We start from the raw sequence: 22,809 nt of genomic DNA, 5'->3' as shown, positions 1-22,809 counted from the left end.
TTCTGCATTTGATTGTAAGATTTTTATGTCCTAATATGTGGTCAATTTTGTGCAGGTGCCATGTATCACTGAGATACTTTTTACAAGAAACACATTTAAAATAGAGAGACACACACAGAGTTAAAATAAGAGGCTGACAGAGAATCCATTATGCTTCAGCTGAACTAAAAAAGACAGAGGTAGCACTCATGATCTCAGACAAAGCAAAAGCAAAAATAGACCTAATTAAAAAGGATAACCAGGGAAACTACTGGAATGAAGAATACAGGGGGAAGCAGGGTGTAAACTGTAAGAAAGATGAAAAGGTGTATCTGCAGATAGGTCATGAAGGACTTTGAATACTCGACAGGATTTTATCTTGAATGCCAGAAATTATACATGGCCACTGAGGTTTATTGAATATGAGGTGATGTGGTCTTCCCTGGACCTTAGGAAAATCACTTTTAAAAAGTTAGTGGAGGATGGACTGGAATGAGGGGGGACTTGTGGCAGTCAAGGAACACAGCAGTAGAAGACATAAGAATTCAGATCAATGTAAAAATGAATCTTCAGTCTAGAGGACTAGTGAGGAAACATGAATGAAATAATCATTAAGTGCTTACTCTATGCAAAGCACTATGCTAATTACTGGTCTTACAAATAGAAAGCAAGCTCACATTCTAATAGAGGTGACAACACATAAGTAAGGTTTTGGCTGCAAGTTACATGGAAAAGTCCCATGTTTCTTAGGGTACAGTAACAAGACAGATGTTAACACTTCTTCTTTAATGTTATTTCCACTTATAAAATGATATAAATTTCTAATGTTAAACCATTTGACAAGGCCAAGGGCTTTATTGTCAAGAACTTTCCCTTCTTAGTTTTCAGTGGCACCTGCAGGAGCACTCGCCAGGTTGCATCTCCACAGGTGTGGCTTCCCCAGGATGAGAGCTGGGGGCATTGGACTGGAATCATCTTTATTGCTGAATGCTGTTGGGTTCAGGGTCCTAGGCTGGCTCCATTGGTTCCTAAGGGGAGAAGGTGGTCAAGGTGGTTGGGGTGTTTGATTTACCTGGCACATGTTGCCTAGTATCTTTCCCTCAGGGTGCCCTACTGCCTCAGCCAGGCTGGCTTGCTTACCCTATGTAGTGCAATTAGTTGGCAGTTGGTGGATTAGAGAGGCAGTGAACTATGGGTGTCAAATGAGGTATGTACTGTCAAAAATGGCCATTGTGTTCATTTGTTTTGCTTAACTGCACTATGTTGCAAGGGTGGTTTTGTTGTGACGGGGATGGTATAGGAAGTGAAAAAAATGAAAAGAATTTTTAAGGGAAACAAAAGCTTTTCTTTTTAATATTTAGGAGATAGAGATTAAGTGTTTGAAGGTCTGTTGTGTGGATGAGCTGTTAGATGTTTCCTGCTGAGCCCTGAGAGCAAAATGAAAGACAATGAGTGGAAGTTTAATTTGAGCTGGCTCCAAAAAAATGGATTTCAGTGAGAGGCAGTGGGCTTCTCTCAACCCCCATGGAGGTCTTCAAGCCAAGGCTGGCTGACCCCTTCTCTAATATATCACAGATGAGATTCTTGCTCCGATAGAGTTTAGACTAGATGTTCAAGCAATCCATAAACATTTATTAAACACCTACTATGAGCCAGGCACTGTGCTAAGTACTGGGTGTGCTCTGAGGTCCATTTCAACTGAGATTCTGTGCTATTACCTATCTTTCATGGCACCTTCTATTGTCTCCTGATTTGTTTTCTTCTGCTGCCCTGACCATCATTCCTTGGGTGAATTGGGAGGCTCAGGGAGGGGGCCTAATGATCAGCCTGACTCTGGTCACTGGGGCTCCTGCCAGTTTTAGGATTCATGATTTGTTGATCCTTAGAGGGTCATCTTACTATATTGCCTATTTGCCTAAGTATTTCTTTCCCCTTTTCCTTTTAAACTATCTCTACCAGTTATCCCTGCCCAAAAGAATGCAAATTTCTGGAGGGCAAGGACTGTTTCATTTTTAATCTTTTTATTTTCAGTATTTAGGATAATGCCTGGTGCATAGCAATAATAATAATAATAATAATAATAATAAATAACAATAGTAACAAACATTTGTATAGTATTTTAAGGTTTGTAAAGTGCTTCACATAACTATTTCTCATACATTCTTTATAACAACTATAAGGACTATTATTATTTCCATTTTACAGATGAGGAGACTGAGGCAGGCAGAGGTGAAGTGACTTGCCCAGGGTCACATAGATATTAAGTGTCTGAGGCAGAATTTGTACTCAGGTCTTCCTGACTTGGGCCCAGCACTGTCTCCACTAAGCCACCTAGTTAGTTGATTCAAGAATTGATGGAAATGACTTAAAAAGTTAGCTGGACGTTTGCTGGATTACAGCTTTAGCGTGATGTAGTACAGAGTTCTTGCCTTGTCATTAAGAGAACTGGGCTCTGATCCAGGTTCTGATATGTTCTAGCTGCGTGTCTGCGGGATAGACATTTAACCTCTCCTAGCCACAGCTTTCTCAGCAAGAAAAATGGATAGAATATTTCTTGTATTACCTACTTCTCACAGCCATTGATAAGCGGGTGCTTCGTAAACCTTATGTGGCTGTATGAATGTGACTTTTCATAGCAACATAGATTTAGTTAGAAGAGATGCGAGAACAGGACTTCTTAATCCTGGGTTCATGAGCTTGTTTGTAAAAAATATTTTGATAACTCCATTTCAGTGTAATTGGTTTCCTTTGTTAGCCTATGTACTTTATCTCATTCATTTAAAAACATCATTCTGAGAAGGGATCAGAAAGGTTTCCTCAAACTACCAAAGACATAAAAAAAGGTTTGGGACCTTGGAGGACATTTGGTTCAGCCCTGTTATTTTACCTCTTGGATTAGAAATTGCCCTGCAGGCTTATCAGGTATGGGATCTTTGAGAATCAATGGAGGTCCTCAAGCTGGGACAGGTGTTGCTGGGACTGGCAAATTGTTTTCTGGCCCCCGACTCTCCTAAAGAGGGGCAGCCCTCTGGCCATTAGTCAGCAACTAGCTGATTAAGCCATAAAAGACACAGGGAAAAAATTAAGTTGAATGTATTTTTGGTGAAGAAAATTAGAGTGGTATAGCCTGACTGACAGTCCCTTGTAGTGAAGGCAAATGCACAGTTGGCGTGAGAAGGGACATGTTTCTTTGGAGCGCTGATTTTCCTTTTTGTGCATTGTAAATGACTAATAATCCTATTAGAAAAAGAACACGAAGCCACTGATTAAATGGAGAAAGCATAGTTAGTCAGAAGTTCCTCTTGATAATTTTGGCCTTGGAAATGTGGCTGAACATGAAAGAGGCTACAACCTCACTGGAACCATTGTCTGCTTCACTTAACAGGGCTCTTGTGGACCTTTCACAAAGACTTGAGCTTAGCACCACGCCTGGCACACAGTAAGTGCTTAATAAATACTTATTAACTGACTCCAGTTTCCATAAATCAGGAAGCTAAGTCAGTTGATTTCTTGAGGTTCTTTGAAGCTCTCAATTCTACAACTCTTTGTTGTGGTCCCACAGGATAGAGCCTGTGAGCATGGACAGTGTAGAAATGAGTTTTAGTTCAACGCCTTCTATATTGGACTCATTCACTGCCTCACTGTCTGTCTGTCTCTCTCTCTCTCGCTGTCTCTCTCTCTCTCTTGCTGTCTGTCTCTGTCGCTGTCTGTCTCTCTCTCTCGCTGTCTATCTGTCTCTCTCGCTGTCTGTCTGTCTCTCTCTTGCTGTCTGTCTGTCTCTCTCTTGCTGTCTGTCTGTCTCTCTCTCACTGTCTGTCTGTCTGTCTGTCTCTCTCTCTCTCTCTCTCTCTCACTATCTCTCTCTCTCATCCCCCATATTCAGCTGACTGCCAAGTCTTGTCAATTCTACTCCCATGTATCATTTCCCTTTCCAAAGGCTCTGTTCTGAGTCTTCTTCTTTCCTTACCTCTCTTTCTTGGTGATCTCATCAGCTCCCACTCCTTCAAATGTCATTTATCCTCAGATGACTCCCAAACCTACAGAATCTAATGCCACTCTTGGACTAAAGTCCTGCCTTGCTAACCAGAATGGATGTCATGGAGACATATCGAACCCAACATGTCCAAAATGGAGCTGATTAACACCCACCCCACCCCTTAACTTCTCAATTTGTATCAAAAGCGTCACTGTCCACTTGTCACTGTCCACCCAGATTGGCCATCTGAGCCACCCCTTACTCTTCATGCTCCCTCTCCCCTTACATTCAATTAGTTACCAAGCCTTGTCTGTTCTACAATCACAATATTTCTTGTATCGCCTTTTCTTTTATCCACTCACATGAATACTATTGTATCCCAGGCCCCCCTCACTCTTTTCTTCAACTATTGCCCTAGCTATCACAATAGTCTTGCTTCTTACAGTCTTTTACCTTTCTAATTCTCCTTCATAGAAGTAACAAATGAATATTACCAAAACCATATCTGTTTTTTACTGAAAAACCTTAGCGTCTCTCTATTGCCTTAAAATCAAACATAAACTTCTTAGCCTGACACTGAAAACCTGTACAATTGACTCCCATAAACCTTCCTGTGCACGCCATTCTTTAGCTAAATTGGCTTACTAAACAGTTCCTTAACTTTAACAGCTTAAAACTGCAATAAGACTTTTGGGACACCCCTTTATGTGACCTTTGGGTTTTTAGATTCAATTTGGATTCATTTCTATTTAAAGATTGCTCTGAACCCGCAGCACATCCTCTTCCCCACCTGCCCAGGGAAAGGAATATACATTAATGTAGCTCCTACTGTTTTTCATCCTTCATTTTTGAAGACCAATGACATTAGGAGGATGGCGTCTTGACTTGCGTGTGAAATGGATCAAGTGAGGCAGACTTGTGCAAAGTTATCAGCTTCGTGCTCTTCCAGAGTCATCAAAGTCCAGTGGCGAGACAAAAATCAAAACAACTGGCAATGGCCTGGGATGCAGTGGATGACCTTGGTATGTTGGCTATCTTGTCCAAACTCTAAGCACTCCAACAGAGCCTGTTTCAGGCACCTTCCAGGCCATTGGAACAAATTGTTCTTATCTGCCCATTCCACCGGGAGAAGTCTTCACGTGCTTGGAGTAGACATCCCCCTAACTCACCAATGGATTTGAAGCCTGTAGGTTACCTTCAAACTGTTTTAGCCCATCTGCCAAGGTGGTTTATCAGGGTGTGGCAACTGCTCTTGCAACAGCTTCTTGGAGCCACAGGTAAAAGTATACGCTAGAGGGCATCTAGGTGGCACAGTGGATAGAGCACTAGGCTAGGAGTCTGGAAGACTCGTCTTCACAAGCTCAAATCTGGCCTCAGATACTTACTGGTCATGTACCTCAAGCAAGTCACTTAACCCTATTTGCCTCAGTTCCTCATCTATAAAAATGAGCTGGAGAAGGAAATGGCAAACCACTCCAATATCCCTGCCAAGAAACTCCTCCCAAAATGGGGTCATGAAGCTTTGGACAAGACTGAACAACAACAGCAAAACCATATGTAGACACTAGGCTAAGCACTTTGCAAATGTTCTCATTTAATCCTCAGAACAACTCTGTGAGGTAGGTGCTCTTCTTCCCATTTTACAGCAGAGGAAACTGAGACAAACAGAAGTTAAATAACTTGCCAGAGGTCATATAGCGAGTAAGTATCTGAGGCCAGATTTGAACTTGGGTCTTTAATATTCTAGGCCTAGGACTCTATCTACTATGCTACCAGCTGTTAATATTCATCACATCACTGACATCATAGTAGTACAAGAAAGAATACATTCCTTAAAACATAAATACCACCAAATCCATTAAATAGCAAGTGTTCAACACACATGCCCTAAATCAAACCATCACCTAAACACCTGGGGTTGGAAAGTTGTAAGTCCAGTGTAGCCCTGGCCCTGTGCTGTGGCTATTGGCCTAATACTCAATCTAGGAAAGCAAGAAATGGTTAGTTAACAATTTGGATTCCTTGGAAATCATAGCATCACATCATCCGCAGCCATGGAGCGTCACTGAGAGATTAGCCATCAAGTAATGGCCCTGGAGAGGATTGATCAGTTCATAAATGGAGATGGAACAGGGGAACCACGGTACACGCAGAACGGAGAAAGCAGTGAGCAGAACTAAGGTCAAAGCCAGAAATATAAAGAAAAGGTCCAAAGAACCAAACAAAGGAACCTTGTCTAAGTCTAGGAGAAATATGATAATGCATTGGAGATACCAAAGAAAGCCAAGTTGGGAAAACATCTCGGAGGGAGCATTAGAAACTGTTGAGTCGTCTCCAATAAAGAATCTATTAGCAATAGCAGCCTTTTCTAGTGGAAACATGGTAACCACGACCTCATTCCACTTAGCCAAAAATAGTGTAGCTTGGGCTCAAGGACTGTGTGAGTAGATATGTGTATGTTCTGTAGACTGTTTTGTACACACATGCATATTATATGTATGTGTACGTACATAACATGTGTATATATGTGTGGATAGATAGATAGCCCAAAACATTATAGCTTGGGCTCAGTATCTGAGTGAGTACACACACACACACACACACACACACACACACACACATACATATATGTGGGTGAATGTCATCTTATATGTAATATATAATGTATTATATACCTGTGGATATATATATATTATAATATTAGTATATGTGTATCTATATCTATGTTTATGTAAATATATATATACGTGTGTGTGTGTGTGTGTGTGTGTGAACTCACACAGATCTTGAGCCCTAGTTATACTGTTTTTGGATATACACACTTATGTGTATATATGTGTACATATGTGTACATATAAAATCTGACACCTTTCTTATCCTTAAGGTACTTATCATTTAGTTGAGAAGACAAGCCACATATGGATAAAAATCAATATAAGGCAATATATGGCGACCCCAAATAACCATAACAAAGGCAAGAGGTCATCAGGGTCAAAGGACCTCCCAGCATAAGAAGGATTTGCTTTCCTAGAAGCCTTGAGGCAAGGCTCACCAGGCAGGGAAATGGCATGATCAGAGACTTGAGGATCGACATTATTTGAGTGTCTTCACGAGCCAGTGAGGAGAAGCCTGGTCTAGTTGGAGCAGATTTGTGATTGTGGAGCACGGGAAGATTGTTTGGGGACAGATAATGAAACCCCTTGAAGGACAGTCTGAAGAGTCTGGAATTACTTCTTCGGGCGATGGAGTCTGGCTAAAGGGTTTTGGGCAGAGCAGCAACGGTTTCTCTCTAAGTCTGTAGGGCAGTTTCTTGTTTCTGGGTATGGTCCTCTCTTTAACCGCATATTAGTTAATGGAGAAGGCTAACAAGCCCATATACATGATTGGGTAATTACTTTACGTGGTACATAATGCCATTAGGAACCTTTCACTTGAACTTTTAGAAGCACATGTCTTTGTAGTTTAAATTGAAAGTATGATTGCCCACGACATATCCTACCTATAGGCAGATTTCACAGTCATTTATTTTCAAAAATCCAATGCCAGGAATGTAAGTAAGACATTCAGACGTTGTTTCTGTGCACTTGAATGTTGACTACTCGGTGTAAAGCAGATTGGTGGAAATGCCAAATGAAAGAATGACCTTAAGTGTTCCACCCATTTTTCCCCAAGGCAAAATATCTGGTGTGTCTCCTGCTTTTTTACGTTTCTTCCCACCCAATTTATTTTTAAGTTGATTGGAAGAGCTTTGAGCCTTTTAGGAATGTTGGCCAAGCAAAATGACTGTCTTTTAAGAGGTTATTTCTTTGTGCTCACAAATATAGGAGTTTTTCTTCATTTGAGGGTGAGCTTGGAGTTATAATAAAAGTTGTTTCTGTTCACTTGTCTTTTATATGATTCCTAGGACTGTTGTGCCTTTGGATTTGAAGTAGTGCCATATTTTTTTAACACTTCTTGAAATCTATCCCTTCCAACTATCCCTTGAAATAAAGAAAAACCAAAATGCCAGGCTTTGGAAGCCGTGTAGTCTAACTCCCTCGTTTTATAGATGAGGAAATCAAGTAAAAGTGACAGACAAAATGACTGTGTCCTACAGTGTAGGCAATGTCAATACAAGGAAAGGGAACAAGCATATATTAAGCACCTATTAGGTGCCAGGCACTGTGCTAAAGACTTTACAAATATTATTTGATCCTCACAATCTTGGGAAGTAGTTGCTGTTATTATTCCTGTTTTATGGTTGAAGAAACTGAGGCAGACAGAGGTTAAATGATTTGCTTAGGGTCAGATGGTTAATAAACATTTGAGGTGAGATTTGAACTCAGGCATTCTTGACTCCAGGCCCAGCACTCTATCTAATGTGCCTAGGTGGAAGGGACTTTAAAGGTCATGTAGTGTAATGGCCATCATTTTATTGACGAGAAAACTGAAGGCTCATTTAGGTGCTTTGACATGCCCCAGATCACACAGATACTGAGTCCCAGAGGCAAGATTAGAACCCAGGCCCCTTGCAGTCAGAATTGGGGCCCTTTTCACTGACCTTCTGAGAAGACGGGAGTAGTTTCATCATCTACTTCCCAGGGACCAAGACCAGTTATTTCACCGAATCAGAGTTTCGCCATTCCTATCACTGTGATGAAGATGCACCGGCTCTTCTTTCTGTTTTCTCTGCTCAGTATCCGCACATAGATGTCTTTGTGGACTATTTTTCCTTTTGAAAAATTGAATGATGCTTTAAATTTTTATATCACTTTTATTTCTAAACAAATCCTTCCCAGAGAGCCACACTTTGCAACAAAGTATGAAAAAGAAAGAGAAAAAAAGCAATTCAATATAAACAATTAACATATCATCAGCTGAGGAATCTGGTGGGGTATGAAGTGTTTCACATCTGTAGTTTCCTACACCTGCAAAGAAGGGAGAGAAGCGTATTTTCTCTGGAATTCTACTTTCTGCAAGAGGTCCTTCCCAGGCTCTAAAAACGAGGGGCTGCTAGGGCCTTCCCTCCCAGAGGTTCCTCCCCATTTATCCTCTATATATCTGTCTGTGTAGATTGCTTGCTTCTTGTCTCCCACATTAGAATGTGAGTTCTTTGATGACAAGGATAGGGCTTTTGTCTTTTTTTTTTTGTATCCTCAGCACTTAGCACAACATCTGATACATGGTAGGTACTTGACAAATGCTAGATGACATAGTTGATAGAGTTCTGGGCCTAGAGTCGGATTTCACCTCAGACATTTGCTAGCTGTGTGACCCTGGGAAAGTCACTTGACTTCTATTTCCCTCAGTTTCCTCAACTGTGAAACAGGGATAAAGATAGCACATATCTTCAAGAGCTATTTGAGGATCAAATATTGTAAAGTGCTTAGTATAGTGCCTGGCACTTAGTTAGATGTGTTGATAAATGGTTATTTCCTTCCTCCCTCCATCTCTTCCTTTCTTCCTCTCTTTCTCCTTCCCTCCTTCCCTTCCCTTTCTCCCTCCCTCCCCCATCATTCCCTTTCTTCCTCCCTCTCTCCCTTTTCTTCCTCCCTCTCTCCTTCCTCCCTCCTTCCTTCCTTCCTTCCATTCTTCTTCCTTCCTTCCATTCTTCTTCCTTCCCTCTTTCCTCCCTCCTTTTCTTCCTTTCTCCATCCCTTCCTTCCCCTCTTGCTTTTTTCCTTCCTCCCTCCCTCCCTTTCTTCATTCTTTCCTTGCTTATTTTCTTCTTTCTTTCCTTCCTTCTTCTCCAAGACCAAGCTTCTGTGTCATAACAATTACATCAAGTTCGGTTTCCTTGCTTTATTCTTTCTCTGTGTTGTACTCATTGTGTATAATGAGGATTTTTTTTTTCTCTTCTTCACTCTATCAGTTCATATATCTTTGTGGTTTATTTTACAAGGGCTACCAGTGTTGAGATAGCATAGGCCATTTCCATGTGAAACATTTAAAGTTGTTTCTCTTATTATCATAGTTCGTTCTTTCAAATAATGTCATAAACATTTTTCCTGAGGTTAATAAAAGTCCTTTACAACTCCACTAGCCCTCCTCCATCTAAAGCACAATTTCTGTAATAATGCCTCTATTTTGTTAAACTATCAGTCTTCAGTTGTGTAGGACTATTGGCACTTAAAAAATTACATGGACAGATTTTGTTTTGACACAGTAGACCTTTCCCTCATGTTGGTATATTGTAGACCCAGTGTCCCTAGATACCAAATGAGTTGTGATATGGAATCCTTGTTCTGGCCATCAGTGAGAACCATCTTTCTTTCCACTTACTCTGATTGATTTTTGACGTCCCTTGCCATTACAAGAGTGTAGAGTCAGCGATATACATTTTTCACAATACGGAACACCTAGTGATGGACTTTGTCACAGGAAATCGGGAGGTCACGAGGTCACTGGTAATGACCTAGAGCCCTGCCTAGGCTCATTCCATTCTGCATTCGTTGCACTCACCCTCCATATTTACAACTCTATGTTATTTCTTCTTCATGCTCCCAATGGTGCCCTGTGAACACATATAGATTTGTTACCCACTATCACCCCTAAATCTCTGTATGCCTTATTGCTCTTTAGCTGAATTCTCATCATTTATACTTGTGCTTTTTCCCCAATGTGTCTTGTTGGATCTTCTTATAAATTGAACTCATCGCACTTTCACTCCTAAGCTTCTCTGAGGTCTTCAGTGTATTCTGTACTATTGATCTGTGTTGTACTATTTATGATTTTCTGCAAATAAGGCTAATGTATAATTCACTTTGTGCTTCAGATCATTAATAAAGAGATTAAATAGTCTGTACTTCAATATTTACCTCATGGTGTTTAAATTTTTCCAATTTGGCTTTGGACTGTTAAGAGTTTTTTTTTTTAATTCTGGCAGCTTATAGGGGCAAACTTCTAAGTTTTTTTTTTTAAAAGTCTGTCAATCAGTCAAACATTTATTAAGCACCTACTATGTGCCAAGCATTGTGCTAAGTGCTGGGGATACAAAAAGGAGCAAAAGACAATCCTTCTACTCAAGGAGCTCACAAAATCACTTAGACCTTTTTTCAATTCTTGCTTGTAGTAGTGGTAGTAATAAATGGTCAAAATGAAGTAGGAACATGCTAAGCTCTTTGAATATTTTGCAGAGCTGTCATACAGAAGAAAGAAGAAAGTGTGGCCCAGAGGGCAGGATGAGGATCAATGGGTAGAAGACATGGATTTTGGCTTGATGTTAGGAAAAACTTCCTGACCATTAGATGGGTCATGGTGTGGGTTCAATCAATCAATAAAGATTAATTAAGCACTTACTATGTACCAGACACTCTGCTAAGTATACAAAAAAAAAACAAAAACAAAAAACAAAAGACAGTCCCTGCCCTCAAGAAGCTCATAGTCTAACAGGGGAACAATATGCAAACAACTATATCCAAATAAGATATCCCCTGGATAAATTGAAATTAATCAACAGAGAGAAGGAACTAGAATTAAGGGGCAATGGGAATGTCTTCTTGAAGAAGATGGAGTTTTAGCTAGATCCTGAAGGAACATATTGAAGCTAGGATGTAAGTTAGGGGGCCAGGTTGAGGTGAGTATTCATTGAAAATGAATGGAATTGGGAGTTGGAGGGATAGCAAGGAGACTGATGTTATTGGATGGCAAAGTATATGGGGATAAATGAGGTGGTAGGAGATGGCCAGGTTATAGAGAGGATTTTATATTGATCCTTGAGACAGTAGGGAGTCATTGGAGCATATTGGACGTATTGGAGTGGCATGGTCAGACCTGCACTTTAGGAAGATAATTTTGACAGCTGAGTAGAGGATGGCCTGGAGTGGGGAGTCAGAGATAGAGTTAATAAACATTTATTAAATGCCTACTATGTTCCAGGCGCAGTGCTAAGCACTAGGGAATACCAAAGAAAGAAAGAGAGATAAAGAGAGAGATATAAGGAGAACATGCCCTCAAGGAGCTCACAATCCAATGGAGGCAGATGACACACACAAAAGAAACGTTCAAAGGAGAGAGAGGAGGAAGATGAAGTCCTGAAGGCAGGTGGGAAATGATCTGAGGAGGTGTGAGTTATTCAGCTGATTTCATGTTACAGAATGATGCATTCGTGGAGATCATGAAGTCCAGGAGAGCAGCCAGGTGGGAAACGATGGGGAAAGACTTGAGGGGAAGAAACCAAGCAGAGAGGTGGCTCCATGGTCTTAGTCTGATCAACCCTGAAGGTTTGTAAGTGGTTTTCCATTCTTCTATTATAGATTTTTGTAATCTTTTTCAGAATAAGGGGATCAGTAACTCAAACTCCAGAATCTCAGTTTGGAAAGGACTTTAGTGGCCCTCTAGTTTAACCTATATCTGAACAAGAGTGTCATAGATGACATACCAGGCAGACAGACTCATCTCCAAAGATTACTGACCTTGAGGATTTTATTGCAACAATATTATCATATGAGAGCTCCAGTCATGAGATGAATAGCTTACTCCCCAAATAGAATGTTTCTGTTCTGGCCAGAAACCCTGAGGGTCTTCCCCTCCCAGACTGATTTTTTTTTTTTTTAGTAGGTAAAAGAGACTGTCTTTTGCCTCATTTCTTACCTATCCTTGGGTGTTGCCTCAGGCAAAAGGAGACCTGGGAAAGATCTTTTTAAGGTCAAGGTCTCCCATTGCATCAGGGGCCATCACCAGTCATCCTGATTTATGTCTTGCCACTGGTCTCAGATGGCTCTGGAGGAGAGAATGAGGCTGACAACTTTGCATAACACTGCCTCACTTAAATCCAATTCATTTGCAAGTCAAGATATCACCTTCCTGATGCTGTTTCCTTGTTTCCTTCCTTCCTTCCTTCCTTCCTTCCTTCCTTCCTTCCTTCCTTCCATCATGCACTTACATGTGGGTGCTCTGCCCAAAGGAAAGTTAATTTCTTGAAATAGAGCTCTGGAAAAACCAGGCTTTGGTAAGGCCCATTGGGATTCAAATGGAGATACTTGAATATGCCTCAAACCCAAATCACTCAGTCTCTAACTGATTGGACAATATTAAGTCTGGGTCCAACCCTCTGTTGGTCATTGTTCCAGTTCTGATGACTCAGAATGAGTGTAAATAGCAATTGTTTCTGTTCAGGCCAGAAACCCTTGAGGATCTTCCTCTTCCAGACTGATTTTTTTTTTTTTTGAGTAAGTAAAAGAGGTGGTCTTTTGCCTCATTTCTTATCTAGCCCTAATCACTGAATGGGTGTTGCTTCTGACGAACTGAGACCTGGGCCAAGGTCTTCCACTGCATTCGGGCCATCTCCAGTCATCCTGACCTATGTGTTGCCACTGGCCTCAGTGGATCTGGAGGACAGAGTGAGGCTGACAACTTTGCCCAGCTCTGACTCCTTAAGTCCAATTCATTTGCAAATTAAGACATCACCTTCCTGATATCATCTGTCCTCTTTGAGAATGAAGGACAAACAATAACTCCCCAAAGAGGAAATGTCAAAGGGAAACTGTATGTATCTCTACAATAAAGGTTTTATGTTTTAATTATATCTGCCATCAGGATCAGCTCTATGGGTAGGCAATGATGACTTTGGCCCACCACAACCTTCATTCTGATCTGATTCCACTGGAGCTACAAAGACAAGGTATACATTTAGCACCTTATAGAGTGCTGCATCCCTTGGGCAAGAATGAAAGATGTAGACTTTATTTTAATATTGAAGTTATGTGAGCTGTCTGAGGTTAAAAAGCAGGAGGGGGACAAGGGAGACAAAGTAAGATGGACATAATTTCCTGCTCATCTCATATGTAAGTTGAATTCAAATGGTACATTATTAAATAATCAATATCCCCAGGCCTTTAATTAAAAAGAAAGAACCATTCCCTGAATGACAGTTTTCCCTTCTGAATACCGAATCACTCTCCCACAGATGGCATGTATCGAGGCTTCCCGTTCTATTCAGCATGAACGAATCCAACCGAGAGGACTGAGAACACTGAGATCTTAACCCCAGCCTCTTGAAATCTCTCTGGAGCCAATATCGACTGGACTCTGGAGGATTTTGTCCTGCAAATATCAGAGCAGACTGAGGGGAAGAAAAGCTGAATGGTTTTTAAATTTCAAGGTTTTAAATAAAGTTTTTTTGCTGTCTTCAAGTGATGGAAACATGGATTAAGGGTAATGGATTCAAGTAAGACTGAAACATCCATCCATTTCTCCAAGGTTTGTTTGTAAGGCTCTGTGGCAAGAACTTGAAATATGTGCCACATACTGGTAAAATGGCCTCTAAGCAATCTCATCTAGCCAGTGCTTAATAGGTTTATCAGCTGGTGAGGAAGAGAGGACCTTCATGGCCTTTGAGTCCAACCCTCTGTTTTTCAGATGAGGAAACTGAGGCCCAGAGATGATGAGATTTGCCTCCAATCACTCAGGTATTAAGCAGCAGAGCAGAGATTCAAACCCAGGTCCCTCCATTTCCAATGCAGTGTCTTTTCCAATCCATAATAATAATAGCCAGCCTTTATGTAGCACTTTAAGGTTTGCAAAATGCTTCACCAATATTATCTCATTTGATCCTCACTACAACCCTGGAGGTAGGTGCCATTATTATCCTCACTTTACAGATAAGGAAACTGAGGCAGGCAGAGGTTCAATAACTTGTGTGGTATTACATAGCTAGTAAGTGTCTGAGGCTGGATTTGAACTTGAGTTTTACTGACTCTAGGCCAAGTACCCTAAACCACTGTGCCACCTAGATGGCTCTTCAATGCTTCATGTTCCCTCACTACACTGGTTTATCGCGGACTTTGCAAGTTACATTGAATTTTACTGCCTGTATTGTGGTTTCGGGGTTTGATCGAGGGGTAGGGAACCTATGGCCCCGAGACCACATGTGGCCAGCTATGTCCTTAAGTGCGGCTTTTCGACGGAATCCAAATTGTTCCGTGAAGTTTGGATTCAGTCAAAGGGCAGAACTTGAGGATGTAGAGTGCTCTATGCGGCATTGAGGCCACAGGTTCCCTACCCTTGGACCCTTTGTTAGGGGTCATAAACTCATCTAGGATGGGACTTATTTCTTTTTCACCTTAGTATTGCTAGCACTTGGGTTAGTGTCTGGTCTACAATGAGCACTTAATGTGTTGAGTGAAATTATAATCTTGAAGGACATGGTGCTAAAGTGCCATCTTCTCAATGTCAAATCTCCTGTATGGACACAATCAGGATTTTATTCCAACTAGGTGGCACAGTGGATAGAATGCCAGGACTGGAGTCAGGAAGACTCATCTTCATGAGTTCAAATCTGGCCTCAGACACTTACTAGCTGTGTGACCCTGGGCAAGTCACCTCATCCTGTTTGCCTCAGTTTCCTCATTTGTACAATGAGCTGGAGAAGGAAATGGCGAACCACTGCACTATCTTTGCCAAAAAATCCCAAAAGGGGTCACAAAGAGTCAGACATGACTGAAAAACAACTGAACAACAACAGGTAATGTGTATTTTTTCGCATTTATTTTGTTTGTACTTATTTATGTATGTAAAGTCTCCTCCAATAGAATGTAAGCTCCTTGAAAGCAGGGACTATTTCATTTTTGTTTTCATATCTCTAGCATGTAGCACAGTGCCTGGCATATGGTAGGTCCTTAATAAATACTTTTTGATTAATTGAATTGTGCCTATCTTATGAGAGGGAGAGAAAGAGAGAGGCAGAGAGAGAAAAATAGGAAGGGAGAGGAAGAAGGGGTTGAGAGGGAGGCAGGCAGAAAGAAATGGCAGTTGAAGAAAATTTGAGTTGTTTCCTACTCGAAAACTGGGATGTTCTTAAATCCAAATGTGATGGCAAACCAATTTTTGCTAGGATTCTGTAAATTTCTACTGAAGCTGCCAATATATTGTTAATAGAGTCAATGAAAACCTGAATGACTCTCTTAGTTCTTGAATATCCACATATTAAAGATAAATATGAGCAGGTGAATGATATGTTGGCATTATAAGATAAAGAGAATACATAGTGTGCAATCTTTTTTAAGCAAATTCCCCTGTAGCCCTTTAATGCCAGCAAATGTATAAAGGTCTATTGCTGACCTAGATTGTCCAATGAAAAATGAAATCTCTTCATAGTTGACATTAAAATTCACATTATCCAGGCTTTCCCCCCTGATCTACAGCCTTGCCTATGGGAGCTGTTAGGTTGTATGCATGGTGTTCTCACTGCTGGTTTCAGCTCCATTCAGTCTTAACGGTGTTAACCATTCCACAAAATCATTTGCTAGTTCATTAGTGAACGGATAAGAGCTCAAATACCCGCCTGATTTCTTTTCTCAACTATTTCCCTAAGTGGCAGGCTTCCTGATCTGCTGCATGCTTTGTTAATGAGCTTCTTGCTTGTTGGAAGCAAGACATCTGATTGTTTATCCTTAAGAACAGACAATTCTCTGTGAAGCGATAGGCAAGTCGAGTCTCAAAAGAGACACACTAGGAGATTTTGTTTTAGCACTCTGGCTTAATGGAAAGAAGGCTGGATTAGGAACTAGGAGATTTGTGCTCCAGCCCAAGGCTTCACTTGAAGTCACAGATCTGGGTTGGAATCCTCTGTTGTTAATGCCCTGGGTGACCTTGGGCAAGATCATTCCTGGACTTCAACCTCACCAACTCTGAAGTGAAAACCTGGACTAGATGACCTCTGGGGTCTTTTTAGATTCTAAATATGATGAATAATACTAAGTTTTGAACAAGTGTGTTAAAATATTTTCATGTACTTTGGGCTTGTGAAGGACATTCTCCAGGCATATTGGATTGAGTCAAATAGATCTGGGTTTGAATCCTACTCCCTATCACTTCTATGTGGCCATGGGCAAGTCACATGAATGCACTGTATAAAATACATGAACATGCATTGTATATTTTTGGAAAGTTTGCCTTCTAAGAAAGGTGGATTCAGTCTTATTTGAGAGGAAATTAGTGAAGTGTTTTTTAATTAAGAATTCACACACCATTGTGAAATGTTCAAACCAGTAATTATGAATCATATTCTGTCCTGTCAATTTCATTACTGTAGAGAAGCCAGAGTTTAAGTTGCCTCCCTTGATTTAACTCTTTTTTGTTTGTTATATCATTAGTGTCTGAACTCTCTGTTTCTCATTTCATCCAACTTGTGTTTTCATGATTGGGACTCCTGTGGCCAAATAGATGGCCAGAAATTTTCCATATCCTCCTTCTTTGAGAGTTAGTTCTTAACTTTGATTCCCTTACTTAGGAAACATTTATAGAAAAGTTTTTTTTTTAATTGATGTTGGATTGTTTAGTTTTCTATTGTTTTGACTCCTTGCTTAACCTTGATCTTTAAACTTTTGCTTTTATTTGCTAATTAAGGGAATCTAGAATTTCTTCTATGCTTTTGTTTTCTGACTTCCATTCCTTCTATTTCTTTTGTTGCTTGTCCTTTATTTGAGCAATATTGTATTCAAGTTTTTTACTTAATGTATCACCTACATATTAATGTATCACCTACATATTAATGTATTCCAATGCCTTCCTGCAGATTTTTAGTAGTCAAGTTGAGTAAGCATTTATTAAGTAACTGCTATGTGCCAGGCACTGTTTTAAGTCTTAGAAATACAAAGAAAGACTAAAGACAGTCCCTGCTTCTCAAGGAGCTCATAGCTTAATAGGAGAGAAAACCTGTAAACAACTGTGTACCAACATGTTGTATATAGGATAAATTGGAGACAATAGAGGGAAGGTACTAGATTTAACACATAAACGGAAATGCTTCTTTTAGAAGATGAGATTTTAGCTAGGAACTTGAAAGCCAGAGAAACCAGTAGTCAGAGAAGAGGAAGAGGAATATTCCAGGCATGAAGAACAGCTAGTGAAAATGTTCAGAGTCAGGAGGTGGAGTATTGTTTGTTCCCTCATGTTATTTCTGCCATGGTGGTGTTTGACACCCATCCTTAGGGGTACTTTTTGAGAGATCCACCTGTTCTCTCGTAATTCTTACCATGGTAACAGCTACTACATTTATTACTATGAGCAGGTCCTGCAATGTTTGTCTAGGTTTTCTGAGATATATACTCATTCATAATGTGATAGATAACATCTTTTTGAAATAATTGGTTTGCTAGTTAGATTCATCCACCAAACTAAAAAAAGGAATTTAAAAAATAACAATAATAGACAGCATTTGTGTAACCTTTAAAAATTTTATATAATATATATAATATTACATATATCATCGCATTTGAAATTCTCTTCTAAGTATGCCCATCTCCTATTCAACATCACTTGAGACATTAGCACTATTTTTGCTATCTGCTTCATTATTAAGCGTAATTCCAGGAGTTTCCTTTATGTGAAGATTTTTAAAGACCTCGGCATCTTTACCTTGTCCCTCTTTAGATTTTAGTGGCTCCTCAGTTTAATTCTTTGTTTCATTTAACCTCTGGATGATAATGATGATTATCATTATTCTTGTTTTGTAAGAAGCAAATAAGGTGGCTACCCATCTCTACCAAAATTCTGGTGTAATATCTCATATGGAATCAAGATGAGACTCAATTCTCAAAGACTTTTTCAGTGGATCGTAAGCATTACTGGGTGCTGCCAACTGTGAATGACTTTAAGTACAGACCCAGTGGTAGACTAGGCATATGCTATCTGAAGATCAGCACCCCTAAGTTAGGAGATGCTCCTCGGAAGAAGGTTGGCCACAAAAACCATCAACTAAGATATGGAGGGGTTGGGATCTGATTCAATGGGGAAAGCGCCCACATAACTGAAAGTACAAATTTTAGGATCACAAATCTTGAAGAAACCTCAGAGGCCCTCTAATATAAAGCTTTTAGTTATATATGAAGAAACTGAGTCCTCCCTCTGACCCAGGGGGGCGAGTTGATGTGCCCATGATCAGGAAGTAAGCCTCAAAGATAAAATCTGAAACAGGTCCTCTGATTCCAGAGCCAGGTCTCATTCCACAGATCCTTTCAAGTATTAAAGAAGATGCCCATGAATACTACTAGGTATTAACTTAATAATATTACCTCCTACATAAGGTTTTCCTGATATTTGTCCATCCCCAATAACTAGCGTCCTCTATGAAATGAATTTATATTTCTTTTGTTTTTACTTGAATGTGTACATGTTGGTTCAACCAAAAGAATGTAAACTCCTGGGAGGGCAGACACAGCTTCATTTTTGTCTCTCTATCCTCCCTCTAAGCATGTGTACTTAATGAATACTTATTGATTGATGGATTGATGTAATTATCTCATTAAAAAATCTAGTTCTCAGACTAAAACTTACATTATTTACATTGAAAGGATTTCTCCTGGCATTTTGGAATTTTACAAAATGAATAGTCATTTAAACTTAATGTGTCTATGTCAGTGGCACAGTGGATAGAATGCTGGGCTTAGGTCAAGAAGACTCATTTTCCTAAGTTCAAATCTGGCCTCAGACACTAGCTGTGTGACTCTGAGCAAGTCACTTAACACTGCCTTAGTTTCCTCATCTGTAAAATGAGATGGAGAAGGAAATGGCAAACCACTTCAATATCTCTGCCAAGAAAACCCCAAATGGGGTCAACAAAGAGTCTGGAATGAAGGAAATGACTAAACAACAACAAATGTGTCTGTTCTTAAAGAAAGACAGTGTTCTCTTGGTAAACAGATTTTCCAAGGGAATTATCTCCAAACTAAAGTAAAGATATTTGGCTTCATTATTCTTAGGAGAATTGAATAGTCCAATGCCTTCTATGATGCAGTTTTTCGGCTGGTTTGGACCATATACTAGTCAATGGTGTATATAAATTGCCTAGAATTTTATGGTACCAACATATCCAGAAAATTCCCCTTCATTGTGTTTTGTTTTTTTTTTGCCACCTCTAGCATTTGCTGTAACGTACACATGTTCAACTTATGAGTAGGTGAACCAAAGCTGTTGACGTTGTTACAGTCCAAACAATGCCTACTTTGTAAAGTGACACAGAAAGAAATCTTTTCTTGAGACCTTTTTATTCTACTGATCATCAAATTGTGCTACTTCTGTCCTATAGGTAGAGAAGCTATTTGGCCATCTCATATGTGGACCAAAATTTCCCCCTGCCAAAACCCTGACAAGTGGTGATTCAGCCTTCACTTGAAAATCTCCCCTAAGGAAGAACCTGCCATCATGGTGCAAGACAGAAAATGGAGATTTGGAGGTGGAGAACTTGGGTGGAAATTACAGCTGTTACTTATTAGCTCTGGGGAAGTTAATTTAATTTTCCTGTACCCCAATTCTCTCATTTGTTAAATGAAGAGGTTGAAATCAATAATCGGTTTAAATCTATTAGATCCTCTGATATCCTGAGGCAATCCATTTCACTTTTGGATAAATTATCATTAGAACAGTTTTCCTGATACGAAGACTAAATTTGCCTCTTGGTAACTTCTGCCCACTGCCATATGTTCTGATTTTCTCTATCTCTGAACTATCTTCTCTTCTATTTTATGAATTTAAAAATAGTTCATTGACCCTCTTTACTTATATTATCATTATGAATAGCTCACTTTCTCCTCCCCCCAATTCTTCCGTCCTCAGATTTAAAAAAAAATCCTCCCTGTAAGAAATAAACATAGTCAAATATACATTGGTTGTTTCTGAAGATTTATGTCTTGCCATACACCTCTGCTGTACTACTTTTCCATCAAGAGGTGGGAAGTGTGCATGCTTCATCTTCTATTTCTGGAGTCACAGTTGTTTTGATCAGAGGTCTTAAGTCTTTCATAGTTGTTTTTCTTTATAATATTCCACAATTGTTGGTTCAATCCACAGTTCCACCAATACTACATTAATGTACCTTTGCTCTCGCACCTTCCCTGACTATTATCATTTATCTTTTTTGCCATCTTTGCTAATGTATAGGTTTCTGTTGTCTTATTATTAGTGATCTGGAGCATTTTTCATATTTGTTGATAGCTTTTCTTCTGTGAATTGCATGTTTATAGTTTTTGACCATTTATTTGAGAGCAGCTGTTGTTCTTACATATTTAAATTGATTCCCTACATATCTTGAATATGAAACCTTTACCAGAGAAATTTGCTGCAAAGATTTTTTTCTGAGGTAACCAATTTACTTCTAATTTTAACTGTAATAATTGTTTGTGCAAAAATCTTTTTAATTTCATGTAATCAGAGTTGCCCATCTTATCTGTTCTGATCCTCTCAGTGCTTTATTAAAAAAAAAAAAGTCTTCCCCTAAGCATGGCTATAAAAAGGATATCTCTTCATTCTCCTCTACTTGATTTATGCTCTTATCTATTATATTGAAGTCATATGGTTATTAGGAACTTGTTGTATTGTATAGTGTAAGATGTTGATCCATACCTTTTTTCTGCCAAATTGCTTTCCCATTCTCCCAGCAGTTTTTGTTGAACAGTGAACACTTACCCTAAGTAGCTAGGCGGTGTCATGTGATAGAGCACTGGGTCTGGAGTCAGGGAAACCTGAATTTAAATCTAGCTTCAAACACTTTACCAGCCATTTGACCCTGAGTAAGTCATTTAATTTTTATCTTCTTCAGTTTCCTCAGTTGAAAAATGGGGATAATGAAACTTCTGCCTCCCAGGGTTACTGTGAGGATCAAATGAGAAGCACTTAGCACAGTGCCTTGCACATAATAATAAAAAACTTAATAAATGCTTGTCCTTCCCCTCCACCCAGTACCTGGGGTCTTTTGATTTATTGAACACTAACCCTAATTCTGAGGGTCATTTGCTTTCATATGTTGTATGCCTAATAGGTCCCAGTGATTGACCTCTCAGTTTTTGTTTTTGTTTTTTGTTAATCAGTACCAAATCATCTTGATGATTACTACTTTTAGTATAGTTTGATATCTGGTACTTATCAGCTCCTTCCTTCTTATTTTTTCCCATTATTTCTCTTGAGAGTCTTGACTTTTTGTTCCTACAGAATTTGTTATTTTTTTTTAGCTGTATATTCTTATAGTAGTTTGAATGGTATGACACTGAATAAATTATTTTAGGCACCAAAATAATTTTTATTATATTGCCTCAGTCTCCCCAGGAGCAATGAATATTTTTCCAATTATTTAGGCCTTTATTTCTGTAAAGTGAATTTTGTTGCTGTAGCCATATAGTTCCTGTTTGTATCTTGGTTGTCAAGAGCAGTAAACAGGTGTTTATTATCTGCCTACTATGTGCAAGGCATTGTACTAAGTGCTAGAGATATAAACAAAGGTGAAAATAGTCCTTGTCCTTAAGAAGCTGACATACTAATGGTACATAGAGTTTCAAATGTTTTATATGTTCTGTAGTTATTTCAGACAAAACCTGTGTTTGTGGTATGAGTCCAATATAGCCAGAGTTTTCTTTTTAGTATATTGTTGTAACCTCTGCTTTTATTTTATTCATTTTTTTAACATTGATATCAATTAGGGTTATTGGTCTATAGCAGGAGTGGGGAACCTGTGGCCTCGAGGTCACATGTGGCCCTCTAAATCTTCAAGTGTGGCCTTTTGATTGAATCCAAACTTCACAGAAAAAAATCCCCTTAATAAAAGGATTTGCTCTGTAAAATTTAGATTCAGTTAAAAGGCCACACCGGAGAATCTAGAGGGCCACACGTGGCCTCGATGCTGCAGTTTCCCCACGCCTGTCTTTATCATTCTTGCTCTGATTTATTTCCTTCTGGTTTAATTATCAAGAACATGTTTGTATTATAGAAAGAATTTGGTAAGATTCCTTCTTTTCCTGTTTTTAAAAAGAGTTTATATATAATACTCAAATTAATTCTTCTTTGAATGTTTGATAGAATTCATTTTTACCTTTATCTGGTCCCATAGGGGTGGGTGTGTGGGTCTGTGGGTGTGTACGCACACCCACAGACCCACCCACCCACAC

Source organism: Vombatus ursinus, unplaced genomic scaffold, assembly GCF_900497805.2.
Source record: "Vombatus ursinus unplaced genomic scaffold, bare-nosed wombat genome assembly UNPS02014773.1, whole genome shotgun sequence".
NCBI classification, from domain to species: Eukaryota; Metazoa; Chordata; class Mammalia; order Diprotodontia; family Vombatidae; genus Vombatus; species Vombatus ursinus.
This window is presented reverse-complemented; position numbering follows the sequence as displayed.